Source organism: Arachis hypogaea, chromosome 1 (genome assembly GCF_003086295.3).
Source record: "Arachis hypogaea cultivar Tifrunner chromosome 1, arahy.Tifrunner.gnm2.J5K5, whole genome shotgun sequence".
NCBI lineage: Eukaryota > Viridiplantae > Streptophyta > Magnoliopsida > Fabales > Fabaceae > Arachis > Arachis hypogaea.
This window is the reverse complement of record NC_092036.1, coordinates 28987615-29004719: the sequence shown is the minus strand read 5'-3', so window position 1 is coordinate 29004719 and position 17105 is coordinate 28987615.

The window sequence follows — 17105 nt, the reverse complement described above, 5'->3', positions numbered from 1 at the left end:
TTGACAAGTTAAGCATTTTGATACATATTCCGCCACATCATTCTTCATACCCGGCCACCAAAACATCGCCTTTAAATCATGGTACATCTTAGTACTTCCCGGGTGAATGGAGAATCCGCTTTTGTGTGCCTCCTTTAAAATATCTTGTCTCAAAGTGCCAACATCTGGCACAATGATCCTACCCTTGAATCTCCATAACCCATCTTTTTCTTCCGACACTCTCCACTGTTTTCCTTGCTCAATGGCCGGTAACACCTTCCATAAAGCTTCATCATTCTGATGAGCCTTTAGGAGTTCGGACTTAAAGTCACTTGAGATTTCTAATCGGCTCAAACACAAAGTTCCGGATACTTCTCGAGCACTAATTTTCAGACTCTCGAATCCCTTGAGCAACTTCTCCTCTTGAAGCATCATCCAAGCCGCATATAACGACTTCCGACTTAACACATCCGCCACTACGTTCGCCTTTCCCGGATGGTAATGCAACTCAAAGTCGTAGTCCTTCAACAATTCCATCCACCTTCTCTGCCTCATATTAAGCTCTTTCTGATCAAAGAGGTACTTCAAGCTCTTATGATCAGAGAAAACTTGGAACTTAACCCCATAGAGGTAATGCCTCCACACCTTCAAGGCAAACACAACTGCAGCGAGTTCCAAATCGTGCGTAGGGTAACTAACTTCATGAGGTCTCAACTGTCGTGAGGCATACGCCACCACATTATGATGCTGCATCAGCACGCACCCTAGACCCTTCAATGAGGCATCACAATACACCTCAAATGGCTCATTCGGCTCGGGTAACACTAACACAGGTGCAGTGGTCAACTTTTTCTTCAATGTCTGAAAGCTCTCCTCGCACTCAGGAGTCCAAACAAACGGAGTGTCTTTGCGGGTTAACTTTGTCATTGGCAAAGCTATCTGTGAAAAGCCCTTGATAAACCTTCGGTAATAGCCAACTAAACCCAGAAAACTCCTTATCTCCGTCACGGTGGTTGGTTGCTTCCAATCCATCACAGCCTCCACCTTAGTTGGATCTACGGCTATTCCCTTCTTACTCACCACGTGACCCAAAAACTTCACCTCACTTTTCCAAAACTCGCACTTAGATAGTTTTGCATAAAGTTTCTTCTCCTTTAGAATCTGCAACACGGTTCTCAAGTGTTCCGCATGCTCTTCTTCAGTCTTGGAATAAATCAGTATGTCATCAATGAAGACAACAACGAATTTATCCAAAAACGGACGGAAAACTCTATTCATGTAGTCCATAAACACTGCAGGAGCGTTCGTCAACCCGAAAGACATTACAGTGTACTCGTAATGACTATAACGAGTCCTGAAAGCAGTCTTAGGGATATCCTCACCCCTCACCCTTATCTGGTGATAACCGGATCGCAAATCGATCTTGGAGAAAACTCCAGCTCCTTGTAACTGATCCATGAGATCATCAATTCTCGGCAATGGGTACTTATTTTTTATCGTAACCTTGTTCAGCTGCTTGTAATCCACACAGAGCCGCATACTCCCATCCTTCTTCTTTACCAGTAATACTGGAGCACCCCACGGAGAGACACTTGGTCGTATGAAATTCTTTCCCAACAAATCTTCTAACTGAGACTTTAGCTCGTTCATCTCTAACGGTGACATCCTATAAGAAGCACTTGAGATTGGTCCTGCCCCAGGCACCAATTCAATCACAAACTCAACCTCTTGGTTAGGTAGAAACTCATCAATATCATCGGGAAACACTTCCAGAAACTCACACACAACCGGAATCTGTTCCAACCTTTGATCATCACCCGAAACGCCCGCGGTTAACAACATGATACCCTGACATTCGGTTCCGGAACAGTTCACCATCATCGAATTCAAGTAATAATTATTCACCACGACCGGCCCTTCAGTATCTTCCGGCATAAAGTACACCGACTTTGTAGAACAATCTAGCAGAACATGGTTCTTAGATAACCAGTCCAATCCCAAGATAAGATCAAGACCAATCATCGGTAAGCAGACTAAATTATGAACAAAATCACGCTGCTTGAACCTAAAGGAAACTCCCGGGCATCCTAGCCTAGTTACCATGGCTTCATGGGTAGCATTGTACACTCTTAGATCATAACCTAAAGTTACAATCTTCAGTCCTAACTCATGGGCTTTCTCAAATGCAATGAATGAATGTGATGCTCCCGAATCAAATAAAGCATTTAAAGTTTGTCCAGCCATTTCACAGTTACCTCGAATAAGTGTCTTAGATCCCTCAGCTCCTATAGCTGAAGTGGTGAACACTCGACCAGTCTGTTGTGCTTTCCCAGCACCTTGTTTCTGCTTCTCAGGACAATTTGCGGCTTTATGCCCCGCCTTTCCACAAGTGTAGCACAAACCCCATCCGACCTTGCATGGTGTTCCCGGATGGTGACTTCCACACCTAGTACAAGCTTGATCATTCTGAGGCTGCTTCCCAAACTTCTTCCCTTGGGAGTTGTTGTTGTTGTTGGGCCTCCTAAAAGAGCTTCCCCTCTTGAAAGACGGACCTCTAGGTGCAAAGCTCTTCCCTCGGTTCTGTGAGAATGATCCTTTTTGACTCCCTTTCTCAGCGGTTGCCCTTTTCACACACTCTTCAGCAACCCTACACTTGTTTACCAATTCGGAGAAAGTCCTAATCTCCATTGGTCCCACTGAACTGAAAATATCACTCCGGAGTCCTCCTTCATATTTAACACACTTCCATTCCTCATATTCCACCGGAGTCCCTTGGCACATACGAGAGAACCTGAACAGCTCCTCAAACTTGTCAGTATACTCTGATATGGACATAGTACCCTGCTTCAGCTGTAACAATTCAAGTTCCTTAGCCGTCCTAGCAGAAGTCGGAAAGTACTTCTTATAAAACTCTTCTTGGAAGACATTCCAAGTAATATAGTCATCACCCTGCTGCAGAAGACGTCGGATACCTTGCCACCAATGCGACGCTTCACCTGTGAGCATATAGGTAGCAAACTCGACACGCTGTCCTTCAGGTACCACTTGTACTTGCAGTGCTCGCTTTATAGCCTGAAACCATGTATCAGCCTTAGTCGGACTAGTAGTTCCCTTGAACTTAGGCGGATTAGCCTTCAAAAAGTTTGCCAGCATCATCGGGCCCTGAACTCCACCTCCATCATTACCATGGTTGTTCATCTGTTGACCAAGAGCCTCAGCAGTGGCTTGCATAGCAGCAGCCATGTGCTCCAACGCAGTCATAAAGTTCACCGGGTCATTAGGGTTATTCTCCGGTGCACGAGCATTCGTACGACCTCTCGCACTACCTCTACCGCGTCCACGAGGAGCCATCGGGTTCCTATACATACTAAACAATCGATATTAAGTTGATCAGTCTCAATATCGGAAGCCTAGTACTTCAAAGTCCCAAATGCATGCTCATGAACGTTTATGCCAATTATATCAAGCAGATATACTAATAGCACATAACACACACACAGAGAATGCACAGAAGCATAGTCAGTCCATCCCTCAGGCTCTACAGGAACGAACTACTCTAATACCATAATGTAACACCCTACCATACAGAGTCTTATGCTTAAGTCATAATTCAGAGATGGCAAGGTATTACGACCTCTAAAATAAAAATTTAGTACGTATAGTAGTATGAATGATTGATTATAACTAGGAGCCTTTGTAGAAAAAAGGGGTAAACAAAAATCACAACTCTAAAGCGCAACACTCCGATCGATAACGTAACGAGCAAGGATAAACCAACGCGAGATTATATATACCAAGGAGTGTCAAAAACAGGAATATCAAGACTCAAGATCCGGCTGCGAAGATAACCGGTCCGAGCATAGCAATATATACATATGATAAAAATAAGGAAAACCCCAAAGGAAACCCAAAGGGACACAAAAACATAAAACCTAATCTCCAAAATTTTCCCATAAGAGGAGTCATCACAGTTTGTATTATTTAATGGGGATAAAAGTATCTAAGCAAAACATATAAACCAAAACATAGCCCCAAGAACAAATGATCTTCGCAAATCTAGAAGTCTCCAGCATGCATCAGCGGGACACCTCACGTCCTGCATCTGAAAACCACAAAATCCGCATGGGTGAGAACCAGAGGTCCCCAGCATGGTAACAGCTTCCACATATATAATACATAATAATAGAGGAAAGCCGAAGGCAATCCTAGAACTTCCTCCAGATAATTCAAAGCTTATAAACAAGCTAAACCATATAAGGGTATCTGACTAAAGATTCTTCAGTATAACTAATACTTCCCTTTCCAATTCCTTCAAACCTCCCAACCACCAGCAGGAGTATAATGTAGCAAACACAATTATATCAAACAAGAAATATACAAATAGGAGCAATTAAGGCAGTTAGACAATTAGCAAATAGTATGCAGTCAAGTAGGCAATCTCAAACAATTAACATAGTATGCATATGATGAATGCCTGTCCCTAGTGACTGATGATATCATCTGTCGGTTATAGAGCCAACCCGACAAGTCCTGGTAGCTAACCATTGGACTGTCCCTCTGTCGCGCATCCCCAACTCGAGTTATACTCATCATAAACTTGATCATAATCATGATCCATATCCATCACCTTCACTGGTGAATATTTACGGGGGCGAGCTCATCCGGGTCTTTCACAGTGCCCGGCCACACTTACGACATAGGATCAACAGAGTATCAGGTCTCAACCTGGAGCACGTGGTGGCTAGCCACTGCTACTACCCAGGGAAACTCGTATCTCAGATAGTGGAAGTGCAAATCACAATTATCAATAATTCAGCATAAACATGCATGAATTCTCATCCATGGATCAACATCCATATCAGCCATACGGCTCACGGTTCAGTCCAGAACCAGCCAATATTCATATCATACACAGCCATTCCGGCTCACGGTTAAATTCATAACCAGCCACCCGGCTCACGGTTAAATCCATAACCAGCCGCTTCATTAACAATTACAGCCTTTCGGCCCATGGCATAACAAGCACTTCCACCACCATCCTCCGCATCTCACATAATCATCTTTGATCCTCATTGATCATTCATTTTTCCCTTGCTTCACTCGCAAGTTACCTCATTCACTAGCCCCTTTTTAATAGCTAGGCATGTCATAATGATTTAAGACATAAATGGTGAGATCGAAGGCTTAGAAGTATGAAATTTGGCTTTTAAAACTCAAAAATCAACTTTGGGATGAAAACAGGTCCACGCGTACGCGCACTCCACGCGCACGCGTGGATGGCCTCGAAAACGCATCGACGCATAAGCGTCATGCACGCTAACGCGTGGATTGAAAACTAGCCAAATGACGCGCACGCGTCAACCACGCGTACGCGTGGGTACTCTCGTGCCCCAGGCACAAAACTGGCACAGTTTTGGCATAACTCTCTGGAAAATGGCTGGGCATTGGGTGCATCACATCGGCGCACCCGCGCACATCACGCGCCTGCGTGGATGGCGCTTTCTGGAAGAACGACGCGTATGCGCCAAGTGCGCCCACGCGCAAGGGGTCATTCTGCTAAACATTTTCTAAGTTAAAAGCTGCAGAATTCACCAATTTAAACCCCAATCTTCCAACGGACATAACGTTCTCATTTTAAATCGTTTTTCACCCGTTCTCCGAACGGCATGGACATCCCGGATCCAATTTCATTTCTAAATAGATTTGACACAAAACAGAGATCCGTAGTCCAAGTTATGTCCCACCAAAGTATGCCTAAAAACCATGTTTTTCATAAAAACCACAAAGTGCCATTTTCAAAACAAGCCATTTCCAACTCTTCTCAAAATCAATCAAAACATGCCATTTTCATCCCTTTTCTTTGAAATCAATTAAAATATATCAATTTCAACATCAAGCCTCCTCAACTCACACATTGATACATTACCACAATTTACAAAATCACTATCTCATCATTCTAACCCACTTCACCCAAGTGGCTCAAACTCAAATATATTGACATATCATATACTCTTACTCATGCCAATTCTCAACAACACCAATTCCAATAAATCATCATTGTACACAATCAATATCATACTCACCATCAACATGGTTTAACCCACAAATTAACCATAACCAATCATCAAGCATATATCACAACATGCATATTTCTCATACATCATACCATCAAGGCATCATTAATCATCATCACATATATGACCACATCATATATCTCAATCATTCAACAAAATCAACCATTCAATGCCTATCTTAGGGCCTCTAGCCTAAGTATTTCCTACCACATTACATATTAGATACGGGAAACCGAAACCATACCTTAGCCGATTTCCCAAGCTCAACCGGAGCACTTCCAAATCACTTATCCACAAGCTCTCAAGGCCTCAACACCTTCAAAAACAGATTTTTCACCACCAAACCCTTTCTAAGCTTTTCAAAATCACCAATCAAGCTCCAATATTCACATATACACAACCTAAGCCACAATCATCATACCCATACACAACATCTCAATACCCAAACATCATAGAACAACAAAATTACACTAGGGTTGAGAATCGTACCACACCCAAGGTCCAAGGAGACAAGATTAACCTTCTCCTTCAAGAGAGTTGGGTCCTATAACATCAAAGAACCCAAAATCTCAACATTTCACCCATGAAACTCGAAAATAAGGGCTGAAATTTCGAACAGAAACACGTGGCTTACCTCAAGATTGATTGTATGGGTTTTGTAGAGCTCTCCGCAGTGAACGCGTGGCCACAAACGGAGCGGCAATCGGAGCTCTAGATCAAAAGTTATGGTGGTTTGAAGATCAAGTGAGAGAAAGAACTTGAGAGAGTGTTCTTCCCTGGCCTCCATTTTCAGCATGTGAGTGTGTTTAGTGAGGAGAGAGAATGCTGAAAACTAGGGTTTTGGTCTAGTTATGTTGGGCCAAGGGCCCACTTTGGGTCCGGTTGGCCCGGTTTGGCCCATTCGGTCCAATCTTGGCCCGAATTCTATAAAATTGGTACCGAAATTCTCGTCTCAGTCTCCTCTATCATATTTAGCCACAAAAATCACATTTTGGGCTTTCTAGAATAAATTCTCATTTATAGGCTAATTAGCCGTTAATTAACCGGGTTTTACACCGTCAATCTCCAAACACTCATCATTGAACCGGTCTAAGTATTTTCTGGTCGGCTCGACGGGCCTTTGTGTCACCCCGAGTAAGTTGATCGGGTGTTTCACCTTCGCGATTCGGGTAGTGAATTAGGCCAACAAGGCGCGGCTGATGTCCGAGAACCTGGCAATAGAACCTTGCGGGAGGCTATTAAACCACCGTATTGCAGGTCCCGCCAGGGTGACCGGGAAAGCGCGACACCTGACTTCGTCGCCTACCCCTCCAAATTCATTCTGGCCTCGAAAGCCGTTAGATGCTCCTGTGGGTCTTGAGTTCCATCGTACCTGATGAGCGGATATTTTATACGCTTTTTGGGGGTAATTTCATGTAGATTTTAGTATGTTTTAATTAGTTTTTAATAGAATATTATTAGTTTTTAGGCAAAAATCATATTTCTGGACTTTACTATGAGTTTGTGTGTTTTTCTGTGATTTCAGGTAATTTCTGGCTGAAATTGAGGAAGCTGAGTAAAAATCTGAGTTAGGCTGAAAAAGGACTGCTGATGCTGTTGGATTCTGACCTCCTTGCACTCAAAATGGATTTTCTGGAGCTACAGGAGTCCAATTGGTGCGCTCTCAACGGCGTTGGAAAGTAGACATCCAGGGCTTTCCAGAAATAGATAATAGTCCATACTTTGCGCGAAGATAGATGATGTAAACTGGCGTTCAACGCCAGTTTCATGCTACTGTCTGGCGTCCAGCGCCAGAAACAGGTTACAAGTTGGAGTTCAGCGCCCAAAACACGTTACAACCTGGCGTTCAACTCCAAAAACAGCCAAAGCACGTGAGAAGCTTTAGTCTCAGCCCCAGCACACACCAAGTGGGCCCCAGAAGTGGATTTCTGCACCAATTATCTTAGTTTACTCATTTTCTGTAAACCTAGGTTACTAGTTTACTATTTAAACAACTTTTAGAGACTTATCTTGTACCTGATGACATTTTTTCAGATCTGAATTTTATACACTTTGACGGCATGAGTCTCTAAACTCCATTGTTGCGGGTGAGGAGCTCTGCAGCGTCTCGATGAATTAATGCAATTGTTTCTATTTCTCCATTCAAACGTGTGTGTTCCTATCTAAGATGTTCATTCGCGCTTAGTTATGAAGAAGGTGATGATCCGTGACACTCATCACCTTCCTCAATCCATGAACGTGTGCCTGACAACCACCTCCGTTCTACATCAGATTGAATGAGCTTCTCTTAGATTCTTTAATCAGAATCTTCGTGGTATAAGCTAGATTGATGGCGGCATTCATGAGAATCCGGAAAGTCTAAACCTTGTCCGTGGTATTCCGAGTAGGATTCCGGGATTGAATGACTGTGATGAGCTTCAAACTCCTAAAGGCTGGGCGTTAGTGACAGACGCAAAAGAATCATTGGATTCTATTCCAACCTGATTGAGGACCGACAGATGATTAGCCGTGCTGTGACAGAGCATTTGGACCATTTTCACTGAGAGGATGGGAAGTAGCCATTGACAACGGTGACACCCTACATACAGCTTGCCATGGAGGGAACTTTGCACTTTTCCATGGATGGAATATTACATTACAGGAATAAATCAGACAAAGCATCTCCAAAACTCCAACATATTCTCCATTACTGCATAACAAGTATTTATTTTATGCCCTTTTCCCTTTCTTCACTGAACTTGAAAAACACTGTTGTTGGCATCCTGACTAAGAATAATAAGATAAACATAGCTTGCTTCAAACCAACAATCTCCGTGGGATTCGACCCTTACTCACGTAAGGTATTACTTGGACGACCCAGTGCACTTGCTGGTTAGTTGTGCGGATTGCAAAAAGTGTTATTGCAATTTCGTGCACCAAGTTTTTGGCGCCGTTGCCGGGGATTGTTCGAGTTTGAACAACTAAAGGTTTATTTTATTTCTTAGATTAGGAATAATTTATTTTATTGTTATAGAGTCATTAAATCTTGATAGGATAGTTTCTTTTCAAAAATTTCTTTTCAAAAATATTATTTTTCTTAATTAATTGTTAATTTTCGTGAATTTAGTGTCTTGTTCTAAGTTTGGTGTTAATTGCATATTTTATATTTTTCTTTAAATTTTCGAACTTGTGTTCTTTGTTCTTCATTGATCTTCAAGTTGTTCTTGTTTATTTTTCTTGTTTGATCTTGAGTTTTTCTTGTTTTGTGTCTTTTCTTGTTTTTCTTGTGCTTTTTCAAAACATTAACTTTCAAAAATTATACTTTTATCCACAAAAATAATACATCTTTAAAATACATTACATTTTTAGCTCAGTTGGTTATAGCGTTGGCTTATGTTCTTGGCAATTGGGCATCTTCTTTTAAAAATCTTTTTCAAAAATAATTTTTCTTTGATTGAATCTTGTGCCAAACTCTAAGTTTGGTGTTTCCTTGTTAATTTTTCTTTAATTTTCGAAAATTTGTCTTGGTTTTCTAAAAAATTTAAGTTTGGTGTTCTTTCTTTTGTTCTTGGTGTTCTTGTGAATCTTCAAGGTGTTCTTAAGTCTTTCTTGTGTTTTGATCTTAAAATTTTTAAGTTTGGTGTTCCTTGGTGTTCTCCCTCCAAAATTTTCGAAAATAAGGAGCATTAGATCTAAAAATTCTAAGTCTTGTGTCTTTTGTGTGTTTTTCTCTTTCATCATAAAATTTAAAATTCAAAAAAAAATATCTTTTCTAACTAATTTTGAACTACATTTTCGAAAATTTTATATAAAAATTCAGATTTCAATTTCAAAATATTTTCAATTTTCTTTTATTTATTTCGTTTTTATTTTATTTTATAAAATAAATTTTTATAAAATAAATAATATCAACATCCATACCATTTCCTTTATTCCATCATGGAACTAAGTGGAAATGAACAGTCCAGGAGGACTTTGGGGTCGTATGCTAACCCCACTACTGCTTCATATGGGAGTAGTATCTGTATACCCTCCATTGGAGTTAGTAGCTTTGAGTTGAATCCTCAGCTCATTATCATGGTGCAGCAAAACTGCCAGTATTCCAGTCTTTCACAGGAAGAACCTACAGAGTTTCTGGCACAATTTTTACAAATTGCTGACACAGTACATGATAAGGAAGTAGATCAGGATGTCTACAGATTATTACTGTTTCCATTTGCTGTAAAAGATCAAGCTAAGAGGTGGTTAAATAACCAGCCTAAAAACAGCATAAAAACATGGAAACAGCTATCAGAAAAATTCCTGAATCACTATTTCCCTCCAAAACGGATGACACAGCTAAGGCTAAGCATCCAAGGCTTCAAACAAGGAGATAATAAATCCCTTTATGATGCCTGGGAGAGATACAGAGAGATGCTAAGAAAATGCCCCTCTGAAATGTTTTCAGAGTGGGTGCAATTAGACATCTTCTACTATGGGCTTACAGAAAAAGCTCAGATTTCTCTAGACCACTCAGCTGGTAGATCTATACATATGAGAAAAACAATTGAAGAAGCTCAAGAGCTTATTGATACAGTTGCCAGAAATCAGCATATGTATCTAAGCAGTGAATCCTCCATGAAAGAAGAAGCTAAAACAGTAACTGCTGAACTCAGTCCTGTGGATCAGGCTAATGAATTCAATCAGCAATTAGACTTTCTAACCCAGCAGCTAGCCGAATTCAAGGAAATACTACAGGAAACAAGAATGGCTAACAGGAATATTGAAGTACAGTTAAAGCAAACAGAAAGGCAACTGTCAACACAAATAGCAGAAGAATGCCAAGCAGTTCAATTAAGAAGTGAGAAAACATTAAATACCTCACTTCAAAGCAGCAGGAAGCTAAGAAATGAACAAATGGCTACTCAAAATCCCTCTGAGGACAATCAAAGCCCAGAGAGGAATAAGGCTAGCGCTGAACACCCAGACCATGCTCATTGCTGGCGTTTAACGCCAGAAACAAGCATGAATCCGGCGTTGAACGCCCGAGGGAAGCATAGTTCTGGCGTTCAGATGCCAGTAACAGATAAGGAGTTGGCGTCTAGCGCCACTCCAGCTTCCACCCCTGGCATTCAAACGCCAGTGGGAGATCAGTCATATACAAGTGCTGATAACAACCCTTCTAAAAAGGCTTCCCAACCCACTTCTACAGGTAATAAACCTGCAGCAACTAAGGTTGAGGAATACAAAGCCAAAATGCCTTATCCTCAAAAACTCCACCAAGCGGAACAGGATAAGCAATTTGCCCGCTTTGCAGACTATCTCAGGACTCTTGAAATAAAGATTCCGTTTGCAGAAGCACTTGAGCAAATACCCTCTTATGCTAAGTTCATGAAAGAGATCTTAAGTCATAAGAAGGATTGGAAGGAGACTGAAAAAGTTTACCTCACTGAAGAATGCAATGCAGTGATTCTGAAAAGCTTACCTGAGAAGTTTAAAGATCCTGGGAGCTTCATGATACCATGCACATTAGAGGGTAATTGCACCAAGCAAGCTCTGTGTGACCTTTGGGCAAGTATCAACCTAATACCTGCATCTATTATCACAAAGCTTGGTTTGACAGAAGAAGTCAAACCAACCCGGATATGTCTTTAACTTGCTGATGGCTCCATTAAATGCCCATCAGGCGTGATTGAAGACATGATTGTCAAGGTTGGGCCATTTGCCTTTCCTACTGACTTTGTGGTGCTGGAAATGGAGGAGCACAAGAGTGCAACTCTCATTTTAGGAAGACCTTTCCTAGCAACTGGCCGAACCCTCATTGACGTCCAAAAAGGGGAAGTAACCCTGAGAGTCAATGAGGAGGAGTTCAAGTTGAATGTTGTCAAAGCTATGCAACATCCAGAAACCCCAAATAACTGCATGAGTGTTGATATCATTGACTCTCTGGTAAGAGAGGTCAATATGGCTGAGAGTTTCGAATAAGAGCTAGAGGACATCTTTAAAGATGTTCAGCCTAATTTGGAGGAATCAGAGAGGATAATAGAACCTCTGAAAATCCCTCAGGAAGAGGAAAAACCTCCCAAATCCGAGCTCAAACCATTACCACCATCCCTGAAATATGCATTTCTGGGAGAAGGTGATACCTTTCCTGTAGTCATAAGCTCTACCTTAGAGCCACAGGAAGAGGAAGCACTAATCCAAGTGCTAAGGACACACAAGACAGCTCTTGGGTGGTCCATCAGTGATCTTAAGGGCATTAGCCCAGCCAGATGCATGCACAAGATCCTATTGGAGGGTGACGCCAAGCCAGTGGTTCAACCACAAAGGCGGCTGAATCCAGCCATGAAGGAAGTGGTGCAGAAGGAGGTCACTAAATTACTAGAGGCTGGGATTATTTATCCTATTTCTGACAGCCCCTGGGTGAGCCCTGTCCAAGTTGTCCCTAAGAAAGGTGGCATGACAGTGGTTCACAATGAAAAAAATGAACTGGTTCCTACAAGAACAGTTACGGGGTGGCGTATGTGATTGATTATAGAAGGCTCAATACAGCCACCAGAAAGGATCATTTTCCTTTACCATTCATAGACCATATGCTAGAAAGACTAGCAGGTCATGAATACTACTGCTTCCTGGATGGATATTCAGGTTATAATCAAATTGCAGTAGATCCCCAGGATCAAGAGAAAACGGCATTCACATGTCCATCTGGAGTATTTGCATACAGAAGGATGCCATTTGGCTTGTGCAATGCACCTGCAACCTTTCAAAAGTGCATGCTCTCTATCTTTTCTGATATGGTAGAGAAGTTTCTGGAAGTCTTCATGGATGACTTTTCAGTATTTGGAGACTCATTCAACTCTTGCCTTAACCATTTAGCACTTGTTCTGAAAAGATGCCAAGAGACTAACCTGGTTTTAAACTGGGAAAAATGTCACTTTATGGTGACTGAAGGAATTGTCCTTGGGCACAAAATTTTGAATAAAGGAATAGAGGTGGTCAAGCTAAGGTAGAGGTAATTGAAAAATTACCACCACCTGCCAATGTTAAGGCAATCAGAAGCTTTCTGGGGCATGTAGGATTCTATAGGAGGTTTATAAAAGATTTTCCAAAAATCGCCAAACCTCTGAGCAACCTGCTAGCTGCTGACATGCCATTTATCTTTGATAAAGAGTGTCTGCAGGCATTTGAGACTCTGAAAGCTAAATTGGTCACAGCACCAATCATCTCTGCACCAGACTGGACATTACCATTTGAATTGATGTGTGATGCCAGTGACCATGCCATTGGTGCAGTATTGGAACAGAGGCATGACAAGCTTCTGCACCTTATTTACTATGCCAGTCGTGTTTTAAATGACGCATAGAAGAATTACACAACCACAGAAAAAGAGCTGCTTGCAGTGGTTTACGCCATTGACAAATTCAGATCCTATTTAGTAGGATCAAAAGTGATTGTGTACACTGATCATGCTACTCTTAAATATCTACTCACAAAGCAGGATTCAAAACCCAGACTTATCAGATGGGTGTTGCTTCTGCAAGAGTTTGATATAGAAATAAGAGACAGAAAAGGGACAGAAAACCAAGTAGCAGATCACCTGTCCCGAATAGAACCAATAGAAAGGGGCGTCCCTCCCTCTCACTGAGATCTCTGAGACCTTTCTGGATGAGAAACTCTTTGCCATCCAGGAAGTGCCATGGTTTGCAGACATTGTAAACTACAAGGTAGTAAGATTCATACCCAAAGAGTATAGTAGACAGCAATCAAAGAAGTAGATCACAGATGCAAAGTACTATCTTTGGGATGAACCATATCTCTTCAAGAGATGTGCAGACGGAGTAATCCGTAGATGTGTGCCTAAAGAAGAAGCACAGAGAATCCTATGGCATTGCCATGGATCACAATATGGAGGACATTTTAGAAGTGAGCGAACAGCCACAAGAGTCCTCCAATGTGGCTTCTACTGGCCTACTCTCTATAAAGATTCCCGAGTGTTTGTGCTTAATTGTGACAGTTGCCAAAGATCTGGCAATCTGCCTCACAGTTATGCCATGCCTCAACAAGGGATCTTGGAGATTGAGTTGTTTGATGTATGGGGTATTGACTTCATGGGACCTTTCCCACCATCATACTCAAACACTTATATTCTGGTGGCAGTGGATTATGTATCCAAATGGGTAGAGGCTATTGCAACACCCACTAATGACACTAAAACAGTGTTAAAATTCCTCCAGAAACACATCTTCAGCAGATTTGGTACCCCTAGAGTATTAATCAGTGATGGGGGCACTCATTTTTGCAATAAACAGCTTTACTCTGCTTTGGTTCGTTATGGAGTTAGCCACAGGGTAGCTACTCCATATCACCCACAGACTAATGGACAAGCTGAAGTCTCAAATAGAGAACTCAAAAGAATCCTGGAACGGACTGTAATTAACCGTAGAAGGGATTGGGCAAGAAGCTTGGATGATGCTCTGTGGGCATACAGAACAGCATTCAAGACCCCTATAGGGACCTCTCCATACCAGCTTGTGTATGGAAAGGCATGTCACTTGCCAGTGGAACTGGAACACAAGGCCTACTGGGCAACCAGATTCCTAAACCTTGATGCCAAGTTAGCTGGAGAAAAACGATTGCTCCACTTAAATGAGCTAGAGGAATTTAGACTCAATGCTTTCGAAAATGCAAAAATTTACAAAGAGAAAGCGAAAAGATGGCATGATAAGAAATTGTCATCCAGAGTCTTTGAGCCGGGGCAGAAAGTTTTACTATTTAATTCTAGGCTCAAATTATTCCCCGGGAAATTAAAATCCTGGTGGAGAGGTCCATATGTGATTACAAGTGTATCACCATATGGATACGTAGAGCTTCAGGATAATGAATCTAACAAAAAGTTCATTGTTAATGGATAGAGAGTTAAACATTATCTTGAAAGCAATTTTGAGCAAGAATGCTCAAAATTGAGACTTAATTAAAAGCTCAGTGATAGTCCAGCTAACGACATTAAAGAGGCGCTTGCTGGGAGGCAACCCAGCCATTCACAAAATTTAATTTTATTCGTTTTTTCTAATTAATTGATTTTTACAGGTATATGTCAGAGTATCTTCGAAAGGTAAAATAGCAATTGATTGAATTCACAAAGTTACAGGGAAATTTGGAAGCTCACTGGCATGAAAAAGCCAGTAAGAAACGTTTTGGGCGTTGAACGCCCAAAACAAGCACCCACTGGGCGTTCAACGCCAGTAAGGGTAGCCATCTGGGCGTTAAACGCCAGAAAGGAGCATCTTCTGGGCGTTGAACACCAGAAAGAAGCACCTTCTGGGCGTTTAACGCCAGATTGATAGCGTCCTGGGTGTTCAGAAAAACGCCCAGTGACAAAGGACTTCCTGGCGTTCAATGCCAGAAAGAAGCAACAGCTGGGCGTTGAACGCCCAGGAGAAGCAACAATTGGGCGTTAAACTCCCAAAACATGCAGCAGTTGGGCGTTTAACGCCAGGATGGTGGGGAGGAGGTAAAATTCATTTTTCTTTACAAATTTTTTAATTTTTTATGTTTCAATTCATGATTTCTTGCATAAACATGTTTCAAAATGTCATCCTTCAAATCAAATTAGTTTTCTAAAAACCCTAATTTCTAAAATCCCTTTTTTTAATAATATGGCTTCATACATAAACATAAACCTTTTTTTTCAATCCAATCCAACTCTTTTTCCAATTTCTTTTCAAACTTAATTATCTTTTAAAATCTTTTTCAAACTATAAATTTCAAATTTATTTTTAAATATCATTCATATCTTTTTAAATTATATCCTTTTTTTATCATATTTATCTTTTATAAATCATATCTCTTATCTTATATCTTTTTCTTATTTTCGAATACCCACCCCCTCCCTTTATATTCACTTTCGGTGTCCCTCTCCTAATCCACCATTCCACACTTGCTCTCCTCCTATCCCTCTTCTCTCTCTTCTTTTGCTTGAGGACAAGCAAACCTCTAAGTTTGGTGTGCTTATCCGTGAACACAAAAAACATACTCACTTTGAACATGGCCCCTAAAGGAAAACAACCCAACCCAAGAGGCAAGAAAGAGAATATTCCAAAGCCACTTTGGAATCAAGGGAAGTTCTTAACTAAAGAACATTCAGACCATTACTACAAAATAATGAGTCTCAGATCAGTGATCCCGGAAGTTAAGTTTGATCTGAAAGAAGATGAATATCCGGAGATCCAAGAACAAATTCGAAATAGAAATTGGGAAATCCTAGCTAATCCTGAAACGAAAGTGAGAAGGAACATGGTTCAGGAGTTCTATGCTAATCTATGGCAGACAGACAGGCAAAGAATAATTGGAGCTGCCCTCTATGACCATCGGACCTTAGTCAGAGGAAAGATTGTTCATACCCATCCTGACAAAATCAGGGAGATCTTTGAGCTTCCTCAATTGAAAGATGACCCAGACTCCTTTAATAGGAGAATGATGAGGGTAAATAAAGGCTTGGACAAGATTCTAGAGGATATATGCATCCCTGAAGCCAGGTGGACCACCAGCACGACTGGCATCCCAAATCAACTCAAAAGAGAAGATCTCAAACCAGTAGCCAGAGGCTGGCTGGATTTCATTGGGCGTTCTATATTGCCCACCAGCAACCGTTCTGAAGTTACTATTAAAAGAGCAGTGATGATTCACTGTATCATGTTGGAAAAAGAAGTAGAAGTCCATCAACTGATCTCGTGTGAACTATATAAAATAGCAAACAGGAATTCCAAGGATGCCAGATTGGCCTATCCAAGCTTAATTTCTATGCTCTGCAGAGATGCCGGAGTGAAGATGGGAATAACAGAGTATATCTCAGTTGAGAGGCCAATCACTAGAATATCAATGGACAGACAACAGCTGCCGGATGATCCAATCAAGAGGAGAGCACAGGAAGTCCTCCCAGAACTTCCTCAATTCGAATATTGGGAACATCTTGAGGCATCTATTTCCAAATTGCAAGAAGCTCTGAACCAAATAAAGGAAGAATAGAACAATCAAAGTAGCATGCTTTGCAAACTGCTTAAGGAATAAGAAGAGCAAGGGCGTGATTTAAGG